The sequence below is a fragment of the Bubalus kerabau genome, chromosome 8 (genome assembly GCF_029407905.1).
Source record: "Bubalus kerabau isolate K-KA32 ecotype Philippines breed swamp buffalo chromosome 8, PCC_UOA_SB_1v2, whole genome shotgun sequence".
In the NCBI taxonomy this organism is placed as follows: domain Eukaryota; kingdom Metazoa; phylum Chordata; class Mammalia; order Artiodactyla; family Bovidae; genus Bubalus; species Bubalus kerabau.
This window is the reverse complement of record NC_073631.1, coordinates 28,478,999-28,496,211: the sequence shown is the minus strand read 5'-3', so window position 1 is coordinate 28,496,211 and position 17,213 is coordinate 28,478,999. Positions and strand designations below refer to the sequence as shown.

General features: G+C 38.8%; 1 protein-coding gene across 14 annotated transcripts in view; it reads right to left on the bottom strand.

The window, feature by feature from the left end:
* The window catches only part of AHR (aryl hydrocarbon receptor), a 513,500-nt gene that overhangs the window by 272,040 nt on the left and 224,247 nt on the right, over positions 1-17,213 (bottom strand). For all 14 annotated transcript variants that reach the window (XR_008717673.1, XR_008717666.1, XR_008717668.1 and 11 more), the window contains exons 6-7: positions 14,621-14,926; positions 12,381-12,485 (exon numbers count right to left, since the gene is read on the bottom strand). The gene's annotated coding sequence lies outside the window, so the exon portion shown is untranslated. The remainder of the gene's footprint in view (positions 1-12,380; positions 12,486-14,620; positions 14,927-17,213) is intronic.

The following is a 17,213-nucleotide window of genomic DNA, read 5'->3' as shown; positions in this document are numbered from 1 at the left end:
ATCTAATACCTGAAGTGATCAGGAGGTGTAAGTGGGAAAGAACCCGCCAACACAGGAGAAGTAAGAAATGCAGGTTTCATCCCTGAGATGGGAAGATCCCCTGGAGGAGAGCATGGCAACCCACTCCAGTATTCTTGCCTGGAGAATCCCCATGGACCTAGGAGCCTGGCAGGCTACAGTTCATAGGGTCACAAAGAGTTGGACACAACTGAGCAACTTAGCATGCTGCTGCTGCTGCTGCTAAGTCGCTTCAGTCGTGTCAGACAGTCAGTTATTTTAAAAAAGTCATCAATGATTATATGGCTGGGGAATTGTCTCCAGACACTGCAGTTTCACATGTAAAATGATTTACCCTAGCGATTTGCCACTCAACAGCCCCACTTTTTTATCTTTAATTCATCCTTTATCTTTTTCCCGTAAACATGTTGGGACTTAGCCAGAAATGCCTATGTGCAAAATGACTGTGTCTATGAAAACATTTAAATATAAGACTCAAGAAACTCATTAGATTTATTTTTTGGTAATGTGTAGAATTTATGATCAAAGGTAAACTAAGCATATTAAATTTTTTTTAACAATTTGAGCAAAAGTTGATTCCACCTGGGCAGCTCCAAACCAGAAGTGGTTAGAAGTACTCCACTGATGAGAGCTTGGGGAGAGACTTTTAAAGAAAAGAGTTGGAAGCAAAGCAAGGAAATTGTTTGATTGGCTATAACTTAAGCAGTTGCCTTATTTGTAAAAGCCTAATTGGCTGTTTGTGAGTGGCTGTCATTAGACTTTAACCCTTAGGCATTTACAGGCTTAGGTTTTGGTTTGCTTACATATACTACCAAACCATCAAAGCCACCTCAATTGAATGTTGCTGCTTCCCTGGTGGCTCAGACAGTAAAGAATTTGCCTACAATGCAGGAGACTCGGTTCAATCTCTGGTTCAGGAAGATCTCCTGGAGAAGAGAATAGCAACAATACCAGAGTATTCTTGCCCAGGAAATCTCATGGACAGAGGAGCCTGGTGGGCTACAGTCCATGGGGTCACAAAGAGTCAGACATGACTGAGAGACTTTCACTTGTTTAATTTAGCACTGAATGTTAGGTTATTTGGTAAAGAACACAATTAAGATTCAATTAAGAATTTAGGTATGATTCCTTAATTCAGATGGGTGACATATTTCTCTTTCCAAAGGCTTTGAGCCTTAAAATGGCCACTACACTGTTCTGAAATTCAAAGGTGTTCTATGAACTAACATGTTCTGAAATAGTGCTGCCATTATCCTCAGATACCTGTGATTCAATCAGAAGAAAAACTGACACACTATCACACAATCCAGGGAGAGCCCATGGAATGTGTTCTCAGCGCTGTTAGCAACTCCTTCCTAAAGACATAATGACATATCATATGCAGAAACTTCATGCACAGAAATGGTCTGATTTCCACCCTTCACAGGGCTTTGAAAACTGCCCAGTTTTCACTGGGAAAAGAAAGGATAATACTTACTTAACAAATTTGTTATGAGGTCAAATAGAATTGTTCTACTCTTGAGAGAACAAGAGTGGTGTATATGGGTGTATATAACAGAAATAAAGGTGTATACATTTAAATGCACACACATGCACATACTGTATATGTGTATATTCATATGTACATGCATGCATATACTGTGTATGTATATCCATTTATAAGTACACACATGCACATATTGTATATATACACTGCTGCTGCTGCTAAGTTGTTTCAGTCATGTCCGATTCTGTGCAACCCCATAGACGGCAGCCCACCAGGCTCCCCCTCCCTGGGATTCTCCAGGCAAGAACACTGGAGTGGGTTGCCATTTCCTTTTCCAATGCAGGAAAGTGAAAAGTGCAAGTGAAGTCGTTCAGTCATGTCCAACTCTTCGCAACCCCATGGACTGCAGCCCACCAGGCTCCTCCGTCCATGGGATTTTCCAGGCAAGAGTACTGGAGTGGGGTGCCATCGCCTTCTCCGGTATATATACACACATATGTATAAATATATACATATAGAAAGATACATACATGTATAAAGATATACTTACACACACACACCCATACTCTATTCACAAATACACACACTCTCTGAAACCTATAAAATGAAAATTATGGTGTCTATTTAGTTATTTTGTACACTTATAAAAATTATACCTTTATATTTGATTATGATGGTACAGATGGTGATTATCTTTGTGAGGATGCTGAAAAAACAAAGCATGAGTAATATTCATTATGTTAACCACATTTTTAAAATATCCCTTGATTTGACTCTTTGAGCAGAATGCTTAGTGTTCTTTGCTATATCTGATTTGGCCTTTGGGGGAGTTACTTCACTGCTATCTTCTTTTAAATTTATTATTTGAATCCTATGATCCAGGGAGGAAAACATTAAGTTGGCTGAAGCATGCTGATTTGCCCTAGAGTCAAACTAGAGACAAAAAGGTCTTGGAGGCCTTAAAAAGGGACAGAAGTTCTGTTTGTTTGGTTTAGAATTTTAAAGCACTTATTTTTACTTTGTTTGCTGTGTGTAATTTCTTCTAGCATCACTAATTGAACATGGTATTCAGTAACTCTTAATTTTTAGGAATTACTAGAGAAAAGAATAAATGGGACTGGGTTAAAAAAGCCATCCCATGCAACCTAGAGGGATAGAAGGGGATGGGATGTGAGAGGAGGTTCAAGAGGGAGGGGACATACGTATATCTATGGCTGATTCATATTGACATATGCCAGAAACCAACACAACAATGTAAAGAAATTATCCTACAATTAAAAATAAACCAAATTTTAAAAAAGAAAAAAGAGAGTTAAAAAAGCCATCTCAAAACAAATCCGCCACGTGAAATTTTAAAGTATGCTTCCGAAGTTTTGGTTTAAGTTTAAATTCTGTCCTAAATTTTAGAGGAGGGAGGAAGTAAGGTTACAGGCTAGTGAAAAATATTTGAATTTTAGGGGCATCAAGGGAAAAAATAAACAAACCAGTTGCTGCTTATGTAATGAATCCCTTAAAAAATAGATGTGTTTAAACTTAAGAGAACAAACCTATGGTTGCCGGGGGAGGTGGGGGAAGGAACAGTTAGGGAATTTAGGAAGGTGTACACACTGCTACATTTAAGTTGGATAACCAACAAGGACCTACTGTGTATAGCACCTGGAACTCTGCTCAGTGGTATGTGCCAGTGTGGACGGGAGAGGAGTTTGGGGAAGAATGGATACATATATATATATATTACGGCTGAGTCCCTTCACTGTTCACCGGAAACTATCACAACATTGTTAGTCCATTCTATCCCATTACAAAATAAAAAGTTTAAAGCTTGAAAATTTAAAAATAGGTGTGTTTGTAAGGTTTGTAAGTTTTTCAGAAACTAGATTTTATTTTTCCCTAAAAATTTCCTGTAAAGTACTATACATTTCCAGTTCAGCCTAAAGCACTATAGAAACAGTACCACTGTAAAAGCTGATCACTGATTTGTTCCGTTCTTGGTATAGGAAAATTCCCCCTGAGCTTTAATACTTGACGGCAATTCTTTCGGCAAGGTGGACTGATAATCTGTTTTTTTCCTAGCAGCAGATGAATGAACAGGATTGCTCCAGTTTTCAGAGATGGATACTCCTTGGATGGTGACAGACAGTACCATACCTGTTCCTAACACGAATGGGAAGTATAGTAACTGCAGCTACAAGAAACAAGACAAGAGAGCTATACAGTGTGATTGCCGAGTTGCAGTGGGGTCACTCCTTTGTTAGGGGTTCGTTACAGCATAATGAGCCATTGATTAAGTCATTCAAAATTTCCTGAATATCAACTACAAAGGAAACACAGTACTAGGCTCTGGAGACTCAATTGCAACCAAAAGCAGACATGGTCTTTTCTGTGTAGACACTCAAACACAATAATTTCTGATGTAGGGCTGGGCAAACAATCTAATAATCACACATAAAAATAAAACTTCAGCTGGGATACATGTTGGGAGAGATCATACATGGTCCTTTGATAATACACGATCCTTTGAATAACAGAATAGGAGACTTTTTAGTAAGCTACAGATTTCCCTGATGAATGATTTATCTTAAAGCGTGTATTAGAGGTAATCACTGCAAGAGTGGAAAGGACTAAGCCAGTAGAAAAGCTTAGTGTGTATAGCACTACTTGGTACTCTGTAACAACCTATATGAAAAAAGAATCTATGAAAAGAGCGGATACATGTATATGTGTAACTGATTCACTTTGCTGTACACTTGAAACGAACATGACATTGTAAATCACTATACTCCAGTAAACATTAATTTTTTTTTAATTTTATTTTATTTTTAAACTTTACAAAATTGTATTAGTTATGCCAAATATCATAATGAATCCACCACAGGTATACATGTGTTCCCCATCCTGAACCCTTCTCCCTCCTCCCTCCCCATACCATCCCTCTGGGTCGTCCCAGTGCACCAGCCCCAAGCATCCAGTATCGTGCATCGAACCTGGACTGGCAACTCGTTTCATATATGATATTTTACATGTTTCAATGCCATTCTCCCACATCTTCCCACCCTCTCCCTCTCCCACAGAGTCCATAAGACTGTTCTATACATCAGTGTCTCTTTTGCTGTCTCGTAACACAGGGTTATTCTACCAAAAATTTAGAGAAGAGCTAACACCTATCCTGCTCAAACTCTTCCAGAAAATTGCAGAGGAAGGTAAACTTCCAAACTCATTCTATGAGGCCACCATCACCCTAATACCAAAACATTAATTTTTAAAAAAGATTTATTTTGGTCTTTAGCCTGAGAGCATTTGTGTATGTGTGTGTGTGTCTGTGTAAAAGTCAATCTGAGTGTACAGCAGCGAAAGGAACGGAAGGGGACAAAAGTTTGAAAGCTACTATGTAACCAAGATGTGCAATGTTGTGCTGTTGAGGGAAGTAGTTCTCAAATTTTAATATGCATCAGTATCACCTGAAGGGTTTAATAAAACACAGATTGCTGGGCCCTATACCCAGAGATCGGAGAAGGCAATGGCACCCCACTCCAGTACTCTTGCCTGGAAAATCCCATGGACGGAGGAGCCTGGTAGGCTGCAGTCCATGGGGTCGCTAAGAGTCGGACATGACTGAGCGACTTCACTTTCATGCATCGGAGAAGGAAATGGACCCACTCCAGTGTTCTTGCCTGGAAAATCCCAGGGACAGGGGAGCCTGGTGGGCTGCCGTCTATAGGGTCGCACAGAGTCAGACACGACTGAAGCGACTTAGCAGCAGCAGCAGCATACCCAGAGATGTCAACTCAGTGGGTGGAATGGAGCACAAAAATGTGCATTTCTAACTAGTTGCCAGTTGATGCTAAAACCCACAGGCTGAGGGTCAAACTTTGAAAACTGCTATAAATCTTGATGTCCACAACTGGTCTAGGGTGAGAAAGGTGGACAGAGTATTTCCATACTCTCAGTGCATAAACATGTCTCATGAGTGAAATGAAAAATTTCCTTAGCTAATTAATTTGTATTTGATATTCTGAGGAACAGTGAAGTCTAATACAACCTAACATCTTACAATTTCTGACTTGACAGTGATCCTATAAAAAGTTCTTTTACAGTAAGATTAAAGTCATTAACTTTGCCTTCTCATTATAGTCAATATTTCAACATAGGAAAATACTTTATATGAATTGATTTAGAAATTTACCAAATGAGCCATAAAACATATTTTTTTTAAATTTGAATATGACCCATGTAATCTATGCTTTACTATATCGCTAAGACTATTTTTGGTGAGATACATATGTTATTTTTTTATTTCTAATCTGCTAGAGACCAATATGGAGAAGGCAATGGCAAACCACTCCATTACTCTTGCCTGGAAAATCCCATGGACAGAGGAGCAATATGTGGTTCAGAAGCTGTACCACCTGGGCCCACCACACAAGTCTGGCAACATCTAAACTGGCTCAGATTCTGTTCAAGGGAACAAATCCACTGATCATATACTTGGATGCTATTGTGATATCAACTTTCTACAAAAGTTTCTAAATGCACATTTTTAATTTCTGTAATTACGGTATTATACAGGTAACTTATCATTCATGATCTGACATTGATTCACAGGCCACACTTCAAGTAGCTCAACATTCAGAAAACTAAGATCATGGCATCCGGTCCCATCACTTCATAGCAAATAGATGGGGAAACAGTGGAAACAGTGGTTGGCTTTATTTTGGGGGGGTTCCAAAATCACTGCAGATGGTGATTGCAGCCATGAAATTAAAAGACTCCTTGGAAGGAAAGTTATGACCAACCTAGATAGCATATTCAAAAGCAGAGTCATTATTTTGTCAACAAAGGTCCGTCTAGTCAAGGCTATGGTTTTTCCTGTGGTCATGTATGGATGTGAGAGTTGGACTATAAAGAAAGTTGAGCGCAGAAGAATTGATGCTTTTGAACTGTGGTGTTGGAGAAGACACTTGAGAGTCCCTTGGACTGCAAGGAGATCCAACCAGTCCATTCTAAAGGAGATCAGTCCTGGGTGTTCATTGGAAGGACTGATGTTGAAGCTGAAACTCCAATACTTTGGCCACCTGATGTGAAGAGTTGACTCATTTCAAAAGATCCTGATGTTGGAAAAGATGGGGGGCAGGAGGAGAAGGGGATGACAGAGAATGAGTTGGTTAGATGGCATCACCAACTCAATGGACATGTGTTTGGGTAAACTCTGGAGTTGGTGATGGACAGCCTGGTGTGTTGCAGTTCATGGGCTCACAAAGAGTCAGACACAACTGAGCGACTGAACTGAACTGAACCTTACAGGAGATATAAAAGTACAAGTTTTCCTTGAAAATTACTAGTCCAAGGAGATCTTCAAAACGGGCAAAGCTCTGCTGAGCTTAAGTCAGCTTCATGATTGTTTCATTTATCAAAACCAAAATGGTAGCACAAAATCAGAAATATGATAGATATACTGTTTTACTTCATTTTATTTGGCAGAACTTTCAATGAATAAAAGTCATATGATTTCAGTAATTAATTTATGTAACAGTAGCTTTGTTCTACCTTAGAAATCTTATAACTTTTAAGATTTTGAATAAAATTTGGTCTATACTTCAGCATTTAGTTCTAGGCCAAACTCCAATGGATTTCTTGACTATTCTATTATTTTGTTCTATGTGTTCATTATTTGTATTGCTTTAAAAAGTTTGAAAACAGCTGTCAAGTTAATGGTGAACTCTGTTTTTTGGTGTTGATTAAGAAACAATATAAACACTCCTGGTGTCTGTTGAAGCAGGATGGAAAATTCAGAGGGACGCACTTTTCAGTGCTTTACTCTCTAACTGATTAGCTGTCTGAAATGCCTCATCACTGTATCAAGAGTAAGGCCCCAGAAGTTTCTTAAACAAACTAAAATATTTTCATTTTTCTACATTTTGGAACCATAGCATTCATTTTTAGGCAGAATTCTTAGATATTTTGGCATAATATAAAAGGAAAATATTTCTACTTTTCATAACCCACAATAATATAGGTCCCAGTACTGCATCTGCTTTACTATAATTTGCTAAGTACAGAAAATCATTTAAGCCTGGAATGAATCACTCACTTAGTTCTAAAGATTCAGAAGATGTGCATTGCATTTCAGATTAATCAGCAATTAACTCTCCAGTGGGATATAAAGATATCCTAGTGGTTAAATACACAAGCTCTAGGTTTTACTCTCAAGAAGACAAAGTAAACATACATTTTCTTTTTCTCCCATTAGTTACAATGGAAACCTTTGGACTTTATACATAAAATAAGCATCAAAAGACTCCAGAAGGAGAAAAGAAGGCAGCTTGGCTGGCACCCTCAGGAGTGGCATGCTGGTGAGCTCTCTGAATTTTCTGCTGGCCTCATGTGGCCCAGGTTTTCAGGTAAAGAAGCTAGCAATCTGGTAACACTAGCAGGCACAGACAAAACAAACAAAAGCCCCCAAATACCCTTCAGATAAGAACTACTCTATTCCAGGCAAACACCACAGAAATAACTATGACCCAAACCACACCCAGGCTTCTGAGGTTGCTGGGTGATAAAGAATCCACCTGCAAATGCAGGAGACATGGGTTCAATCCCTGTGTCAGGAAGATCTCCCGGAGAAGGGAATGGCGACTCACTCCAGTATTCTTGCCAGGGAAATCCAATGGACAGAGGAGCCTAGTGGGCTACAGTCCATGAGGTTGCCACTAAGCAATCCTGGATGTGACTGAGCATGCATGCAAACCTCAACCACACCAACAAAGGCTGAGTGAGTTGCCTAGACCTCCACCCATGCCACGCTGAAATAATGAAAAAGTAACTGAACAACATCAAATCAAATAATCAAAGCTGAAAATTTCCCAAATTTGGCAAAAGGCATAAACTTACAGATTGAAGCTGAGTGAGCTGAAAATAGATAAAAATACATCCATGCCAAGATGTTTCTCATCAGAAACAATTTCTTATCAAAATTCCTCATCTCCTAGAGGCCAGGAGGAATTACACTATAGTTTTCAAGTGCTGAAAGAAAAGAACTATTCAATCTAGAATGAAAATCTATTTCAAAATGAAGAGGAAATCAAGATATTCTGAAATGAAGGAAGGCTAAGAGAATATGCTCCCAGCATCTCTAATCTAAAAGAATGGCTGAAAGAAGTCTGTTGAAGAAAAAAATAAATACAGTAAGAAAAATTCCTAGAATATCAGGAAGCAAAATTGAACATAATATACCAATATACAGACAAAATACTAAATTACTTTTGATGATTGAAATGCAAAATATAGTACTGTTTCATGCAGCTCCATATGTACATAGAGGAAATATTGAAGATAATTTATATTGTAAATAGAGGAGGGTAAAGGAATATAAAGAAAAGTAAGATTTCAAACTTCCCTGTGGTAAAATGACACCATTAGACTGTGATAAATTTTACATGTCAATGTAATCATTCCATGTTAGAGTAACCATTTAAAAAGAAAAACAAAAAACTGTAGAAAATCCTTAAAGAGATGGGAATACCAGATCACCTTACCTGCCTCCTGAGCTATCTGAATGTAGGTCAAGAAACAACAGTTAGAACCAGACATGGAACAACGGACTGGCTCCAAATTGGGAAAGGAGTACGTCAAAGCTACATATTGTCACCCTGCTTATTTTAAAAATATCTACAAAGTAGCACTGACATATATACACTATAATGTGTAAAACAGATAGTGGGGAGTTGGTAAATAACACAGAGCCCAGCTTGGCCTTCTGTGATAATTTGCGAGGGGGAGGGAAGCTTAAGAGGGAGGGAATATATATATCATTATGACTGATTAATGTCATAAAGCCAATACAACATAATATAATATTATAAAGCAATTTCCCTCAAATTAAAAAATAAATTTAAAAAATAAGTTTGTCTAAAATAGTCATTATTTTTCAAAAAAATCTAGTAGTTATTCTCTAATTGAAAGCAACTCTCAAAAATATCAAGACATATATGAATATTAAATTTATCCACATCCTCTATCCTTTCACAAATTAGTGTTCAGCATATCCTGTATTTGAAAACTTGGTTTGCCGAGAACTCTAAAGAATGGGGTTTGAGCCAAGATTAAATACAACTCTAAAAGCCACATATTATAAAACACACACACACAAATTCCAAATTGTTTGCCAAATTTTACTGTTAGCTTCCCACAATATTCTAAAAAATATCAGACAAACAGGCGTCAGTATGATGAATGTTGATGATTCCTTTATTTTTTTCCTATACACAGTGACCCTCTAGAAGCTCTGAGGTCAGCTGAATATGCATAGTCACTTCAATTAACTGAAGTGTTTGTAAATAAATGATATCGTTTCTCCATTAACATGTCTCCATCTTGACCTACAGGAGTGGATTGTATGGATAATCTCAGATGACTAATCTGTCTCTTCTTTAACCCAGTGCAAGGGAGCAAAAAAGTACAGGGAAACACAGACATACTTTTAAAAATACACATATTCAGGCAACATTGCCAAAAGTGAATTTCTGCTGAACTTAAGCCAAGCTTTTCTATGAATTTATACTTTTTGTGATGGAATATAAGGTCCAATAAATAATGACAACAAATATGATTTTGTTTTACAAATTAAAGGATACTTTCACATGCATTATTTCCTTTTACTTTCATAAAAAGCTTATAGCTTAGATATTATTGTCCTCATATTACAAATGGGGAAACTGAGGCTTGGACAGGTTAACTGTCCCAGTCTCACAGATAGGAAATGGCCCACTGGATCTCCAACTCTGGCTCCTGACCCTTGGCCATCAAGACTGAGAATGTGCATGTAAATGCACATGGCAAGAATTCACACATAAACAGAAACATGCTCAGATCACTTTTTATTTATTTATTTTTTTAATTTTATTTTATTTTTAAACTTTACATAACTGTATTAGTCAGATCACTTTTTAAATGCGACAAGGTTTCTCCAAATTTCAGTTTGCTTTAAATCACTTCTCCAGCTGCTAACACCATGCTGGCCAAAGGTTGGGTTTGTACATTTCAGAACAAAGTAAAATAGTACCTATTTAATTAGAGTCTCATCTATAAAATATGCAAACAAAAGTGTTCTTGCTGCTGCTGCTGCTAAGTCACCTCAGTCATGTCTGACTCTGTGCGACCCCATAGATGGCAGCCCACCAGGCTCCGCCGTCCCTGGGATTCTCCAGGCAAGAACACTGGAGTGGGTTGCCATTTTCTTCTCCAGTGCATGAAAGTGAAAAGTAAAAGTGAAGTCGCTCAGTCATGTACTTCACTCTGTATGACTCTCTCGTCTCTAGGTCCATCCATGTCTCTACAAATAACCCAATTTCCTTCCTTTTATAGCTGAGTAATATTCCATTGTATATATGTACCACAGCTTCTTTTTCCATTCCTCTCTTGATGAACATTAAGGTTGTTTCCAAAGCCCAGAGATAAACCCATGCACCTATGGTCACCTAATCTATGACAAAGTGGGCAAGAATACACAAAGGAGAAAAGACAGCCTCTTCAATAAGTGGTGCTGGGGAAACTTGAAAGCTACATGTAAAAGAATGAAATTATAATACTCCCTAATACCAGACACAAAAACAAACTCAAAGTGGACTAAAGATCTGAATTTAAGGCCAGATACTATAAAACTCTTAAAGGAAATCACAGGCAGAACACTTTTTGACATAAATAGGAGCAAGATCTTTTTTGACCCACCTCCTAGAGCACTTCCTTGGTGGCTCAGACAGTAAAGAATCCTCCTGCATAGTAGGAGACCTGGGTTCGATCCCTGGGTTGGGAAGATCCCCTGGAGCTACCCACTGCAGTATTGTGGGCTGGAGAATTCCATGGACAGAGAAGCCTGGCAGGCTACGGTCCATGGGGTCACAAAGAATCAGACACTACTGAGAGGCCTTCACTAGAGTACTTAAAATAAAAACAAATGAGACCTAATTAAACTTAAAAACTTTTGAGTAGCAAAGGAAGCCATAAAAAAGATATAATGACAATCCTCAGAATGAGAGAAACTATTTGCAAATGAAGCAGATGACAGAGGATTAATCTCCAAACTATACAAGCAGCTCATGTAGCTCAATACAAAAAATTACAACCCAATCAAAAAATGGACAGATCTAAATAGACATGTTTCCAAAGACATACAGATGGCCAACAAACATATGAAAAGATCCTCAATACCACTAATCATTAGAGAACTGCAAATCAAAACTACAATGAGATATCACCTCACACCGGTCAGGATCGTCATTAAAAAATCTACGAACAATAAATGCTGGGGCGGATGTGGAGAAAAGGGAACCCTTTTGTACTGCTGGTGGGAGTGTAAATAGATACAGCCACTACGGAAAACAGTATGGAGGTTCCTTAAAAAACTAAAAATAGAACTATCATACGACCCGGCAATCCCACTGCTGGACATATACTCAGAGAAAACCAGAATTTAAAAATGTACATACACTCCAACATTCACAGCAGCACTATTTACAATAGCTAAGATATATTTCTTTAAAAGTGAGATAATACCTGTGTAACTAGAGAGTATATATATAAATTCTATCAGCTAGTAAAAAAGTTGATTATAATAATCTCTGAAAACCATTTGTATTCAGTTTATGCAGTATCTGTAATTTTTAAAATAAGAAAATAAGCTAGTCTTATTAAGAGTGATTAACTTTTCATAACTTAAAAAATTTATTTAGGGTGTGGTTTTTATCTTTCACATGATATTAACTCATTGAAATACATGTTCAATTTTGCATTGGTTAGACAGCACTAGCTGCTAGAGTAGACTTCAAAATTTCAATGGCTATGGTCATATAAAGTTTATTTCTCAGTTGGACAATAATCTAACCTGGGTATTCCTGGCATGTTGCTTTCCTCCACATGATGATTTTAAGACTCTGGTGACTTCCATCTTATGAGCTCTTCCGTCTCTTGGGGCCTCATTCTTCAGAGCCTAAGTTAACAGAAAGAGAAGAAAGCTTAGAGTAAACATACCCTTGACTATGTTCTGCTCATGTTACAATGAAGAGATCTACTTCCACATCTAATGTAAATGTAAAGGGATATTCAATGCCCAGTTCAGCAACGACTTCCAACCACAACTCTAAATGAAGGCAGGGCAGTCATAAATTTTGGTGGTTGGCTGGCAACTCTATGTAACCATGAAAAGACATATAACCTGTCCACCTATGTCCAATCACACAAAATTAAAATTTTTATCTCATTTTATGTTGTATGTCTGTAGCCAAGAAGTCCAGGAAAATATATTATATTTGGTAGGCGAATGCAATCAGAATTTCATTGTTTATCCAGGGTGCAAAGAAAAAGAAAAGCATTTCTTTTCACTCAGAATTTATTTCCTTTCTGAAAAATGGAACTACGGAGTTGAACATTTATCAAACCACTCCTGACCTGTGCTGAAAGAATTTAATAAAAAAGAATGACAAACTACTTCATAATAACAATCCTAGGTTTGTTTATTTCACAGTATTTTATACCATATAAATATAACTTTCCTCATGGCTTTGCATTATTGTTTACCTAGTGGAGAAGAGCATAATACCCAATCATTTTTTTCATCTGGAGACAATAATAAATGGTTCTCCTTCATTCAGTTCAGTTCAGTTGCTCAGTCGTGTCCGACTCTTTGCAATCCCATGAATCACAGCACGCCAGGCCCTGTTCATCACCAACTCCCGGAGTTTACTCAAACTCATGTCCATCGAGTCAGTGATGCCATCCAGCCATCTCATCCTCTGTCGTCCCCTTCTCCTCCTGCCCCCAATCCCTCCCAGCATCAGGGTCTTTTCTAATGAGTCAACTCTTCGCATCAGGTGGCCAAAGTATTGGAGTTGTTTTTTTTTTTTAATTTTATTTTATTTTTAAACTTTACAAAATTGTATTAGTTTTGCCAAATATCAAAATGAATCTGCCACAGGTATACATGTGTTTCCCATCCTGAGGGAGTTTCAGCTTCAGCATCAGTCCTTCCAATGGACACCCAGGACTGATCTCCTTTAGGATGGACTGGTTGGATCTCCTTGCAGTCCAAGGGACTCTCAAGAGTCTTCTCCAACACCACAGTTCAAAAGCATCAATTCTTCAGCACTCAGCTTTCTTTATAGTCCGACTCTCACATCCATTTATGACTACTGGAAAAACCATAGCCTTGACTAGATGGACCTTTGTTGGCAAAGTAATGTCTCTGCTTTTGAATATGCTATCTAGGTTGGTCATAACTTTCCTTCCAAGGAGTATGCGTCTTTTAATTTCATGGCTGCAATCACCATCTGCAGTGATTTTGGAGCCCAGAAAAATAAAGTCTAACACTGTTTCCCCATCTATTTCCATGAAGTGATGGGACCAGCTGCCATGATCTTCGTTTTCTGAAGCTGAGCTTTAAGCCAACTTTTTCACTCTCCTCTTTCATCAAGAGGCTTTTTAGTTCCTCCTCACTTTCTGCCATAAGGGTGGTATCATCTGCATATCTGAGGTTATTGATATTTCTCCCGGCAATCTTGATTCCAGCTTGTGCTTCTTCCAGTCCAGCGTTTCTCATGATGTACTCTGCATATAAGTTAAATAAACAGGGTGACAATATACAGCCTTGACATACTCCTTTTCCTATTTGGAACCAGTCTGTTGTTCCATGTCTGTTGCTTTCTGACCTGCATACAGGTTTCTCAAGAGGCAGATGGTCTGGTATTCCCATCTCTTGAAGAATTTTCCAGTCGATTGTGATCCACACAGTCAAAGGCTTTGGCATAGTCAACAAAGCAGAAATAGATGTTTGTCTGGAACTCTCTTGCTTTTTCCATGATCCAGTGGATGTTGGCAATTTGATCTTTCGTTCCTCTGCCTTTTCTAAAACCAGCTTGAACATCTGGAAGTTCACAGTTCACGTATTGCTGAAGCCTGTCTTGGAGAATTTTGAGCATTACTTTACTAGCATGTGAGATGAGTGCAATTGTGAAGTGGTCTGAGCATTCTTTGGCATTGCCTTTCTTTGGGATTGGAACTGACCTTTTCCAATTGAAAGTTGGGACTGAAAATTGGAAATTGGAATTGAAGTTGGGATTGAAAACTGACCTTTTCCACTCCTGTGACCACTGCTGAGTTTTCCAAATTTGCTGGCATACTGAGTGCAGCACTTCCACAGCATCATCTTTCAGGATTTGAAAGAGCTCAACTGGAATTCCATCATCTCCACTAGATTTGTTTGTAGTGATGCTTCCTAAAGCCCACTTGACTTCACATTCCAGGATGTCTGGCTCCAGGTGAGTGATCACACCATCGTGATTATCTTGGTCGTGAAGCTCTTTTTTGTACAGTTCTTCTGTGTATTCTTGCCACCTCTTCTTAATATCTTCTGCTTCTGTTAGGTCCATACCATTTCTGTGGATAATAAAACATACAGCAAGAAGTTCATTAACAACACAATATACTAAATGTCATAGATTAATATATATTAATTCCACTAATATGAAAATGCATGTGAACATTTAAAAACTTTAAAGTTGCCTATAAATATTGTTTTCATTTTCGTCATTATACCTATTGTGGGAGAAGATCTCAGAGTTCATACATCATTTCAGGATGTGTAATATACACTAGAACATAATACACACCACCATCTCTAAGGTGGTGTACACAAATGCTAACACTAGGAAAGTGAGTAAATGATATTTTTATGAACTTCATACAAAAATCTCTTCGCTTCCAACAGAAGACTTCTAGTAGGATGATTTTAGTACAGCCATGCTCTATGAAGTGGAATTGTCATGTGTAAAGTTTCTGGAAACTGAGGCGAGCAGGGAAGATGAAAATGTTTCACAGAGAAGCCCCAGTAATCCTGTCCATGCAGCAAAGTAGCACAGACGGTAGGGGCAGTAAGGGCAAGACAAGGTGGATTTGCAGTTTTGCTACTAAATCCAGATCACACACTTATTATATGTGTGTTGAACTCCATTTACATAGATTATTGCACTTCTTTAACCCAGAACATGTTATTTCTCACTTGTGAGAACAAGTTTATGATCCTGATCTCATTCCAGCAGGAGTTTTTACTACAATCTCACCAATACTCGAACCATTTCAGGTACTCAAATAGCTTTTTGTGGAGGGGGGCGGATGAGCACTAGGAAAAGAAAACTTCTCAAGACAGCTCTCAGCTTATCACCTGGCACAGATTCAGAAAATCAGCCGACAGGCTTATTTGAATAAGTGGTTCACGTTCTGCAGTCTTCAGCCGCCCACAAAGAACAGCTATCTGACTTACTCCATGTCAGGTGCGTGCCTATGTGAGCATAGCAGTATCCTCAGTATCATATACAATGTGTCACTGGAGGCAGGCACTCTATGTTCCTTGCTTTGTCTTTTAAAAGCAATGTGCTATGAATCATTAATTCATTGAGATATAAATGCTTCTGTAATTCAATAACCCTATTGTACAAATCTATTTTTAATTGCTTCTAAGTCGATTCAGTCATGTCCGACTCTGTGCAACCCCATAGATGGCAGCCCACCAGGCTCTCCCATCCCTGGGATTCTCCAGGCAAGAACACTGGAGTGGGTTGCCATTTCCTTCTCCAATGCATGAAAGTGAAAAGTCAAAGTGAAGTCGCTCAGTCGTGTCTGACTCTTAGTGACCCCATGGACTGCAGCCTACCAGGCTTCTCCGTCCATGGGATTTTCCAGGCAAGAGTACTGGAGTGGGGTGCCATCTTTTTAACTGGTCCCTAAAAAGAAAAGGGAAACATCTTCAAATTCTTTCTTTTTTAAAAGATGGATGTTCCATCTTGGTCACTCTCCATGTCCTTGGACAAGTTACTTCATCACATTAAGCCTTAACTGACTCACAGAAATAATATTCTTTCCTCATGGAGTTGTTGTAAAGATGGAACATGACAATGATTGTGATATCTCACTTCTACTAAGCATCACATAGTGTGATGGGCATTCTGACTTGAGTCTGAGAGTTCATTAGACTGCTTTGGGCATAATCAGAAAAGTGGGAAGGCGGTCCCTCCAGAAGCCTTTTTGCAGCGGGGCTAGGCAACTCCCAGGAGAGTAGTCATCCTGACGGAAAAGGTAGCCCAGAATGATGAGTTTAACAAGAAGCTTCGGCCACCAGTGATGAGAGGTGAATATGACCACACATGATGCCTCTTCCCTGGATTTGTCTGTTGCTGTATCCGCTGCACTCTCACTGTAGGTGTGCGGAAAGAAAACAATCAATAGCATCCTGACTCACTTCTTAGTGAAGACCCTGGAAGGGAGCAGCACTACCTTAACGGTTGTCAGAGAAGCTCTTCCAGCTTAAAGCGGAAGCCTAAGCAGCTACAGAATTTCAAGGGCTCCAGCATCTTAGCTGTCATGGGGGTTGGCAGGTTCTGGTGGACAGACACACGTGCAAGGTGCCGGGTGGGGGTTGGGAGCAGACTTGCTCTTCAGCGTGTGTCTGGCAAACCAGGGGTGGGGGAGTTCCCAGAAAAACCAGAGGGACCCTGTCCAGATGGCTGAGCTATCATATCACCAAGTAGGGGCAAGGATAAATAGCTCACACCACTCCTGTGATGGCTTCTGTGACTAGGTGCTGGTCATGCATGGGGAGCAAGTCAAAACATAAAAGCAAATTGTCTGTCACATGATTAGTCAATTTAAAGTTTTCTTTGAACTTATG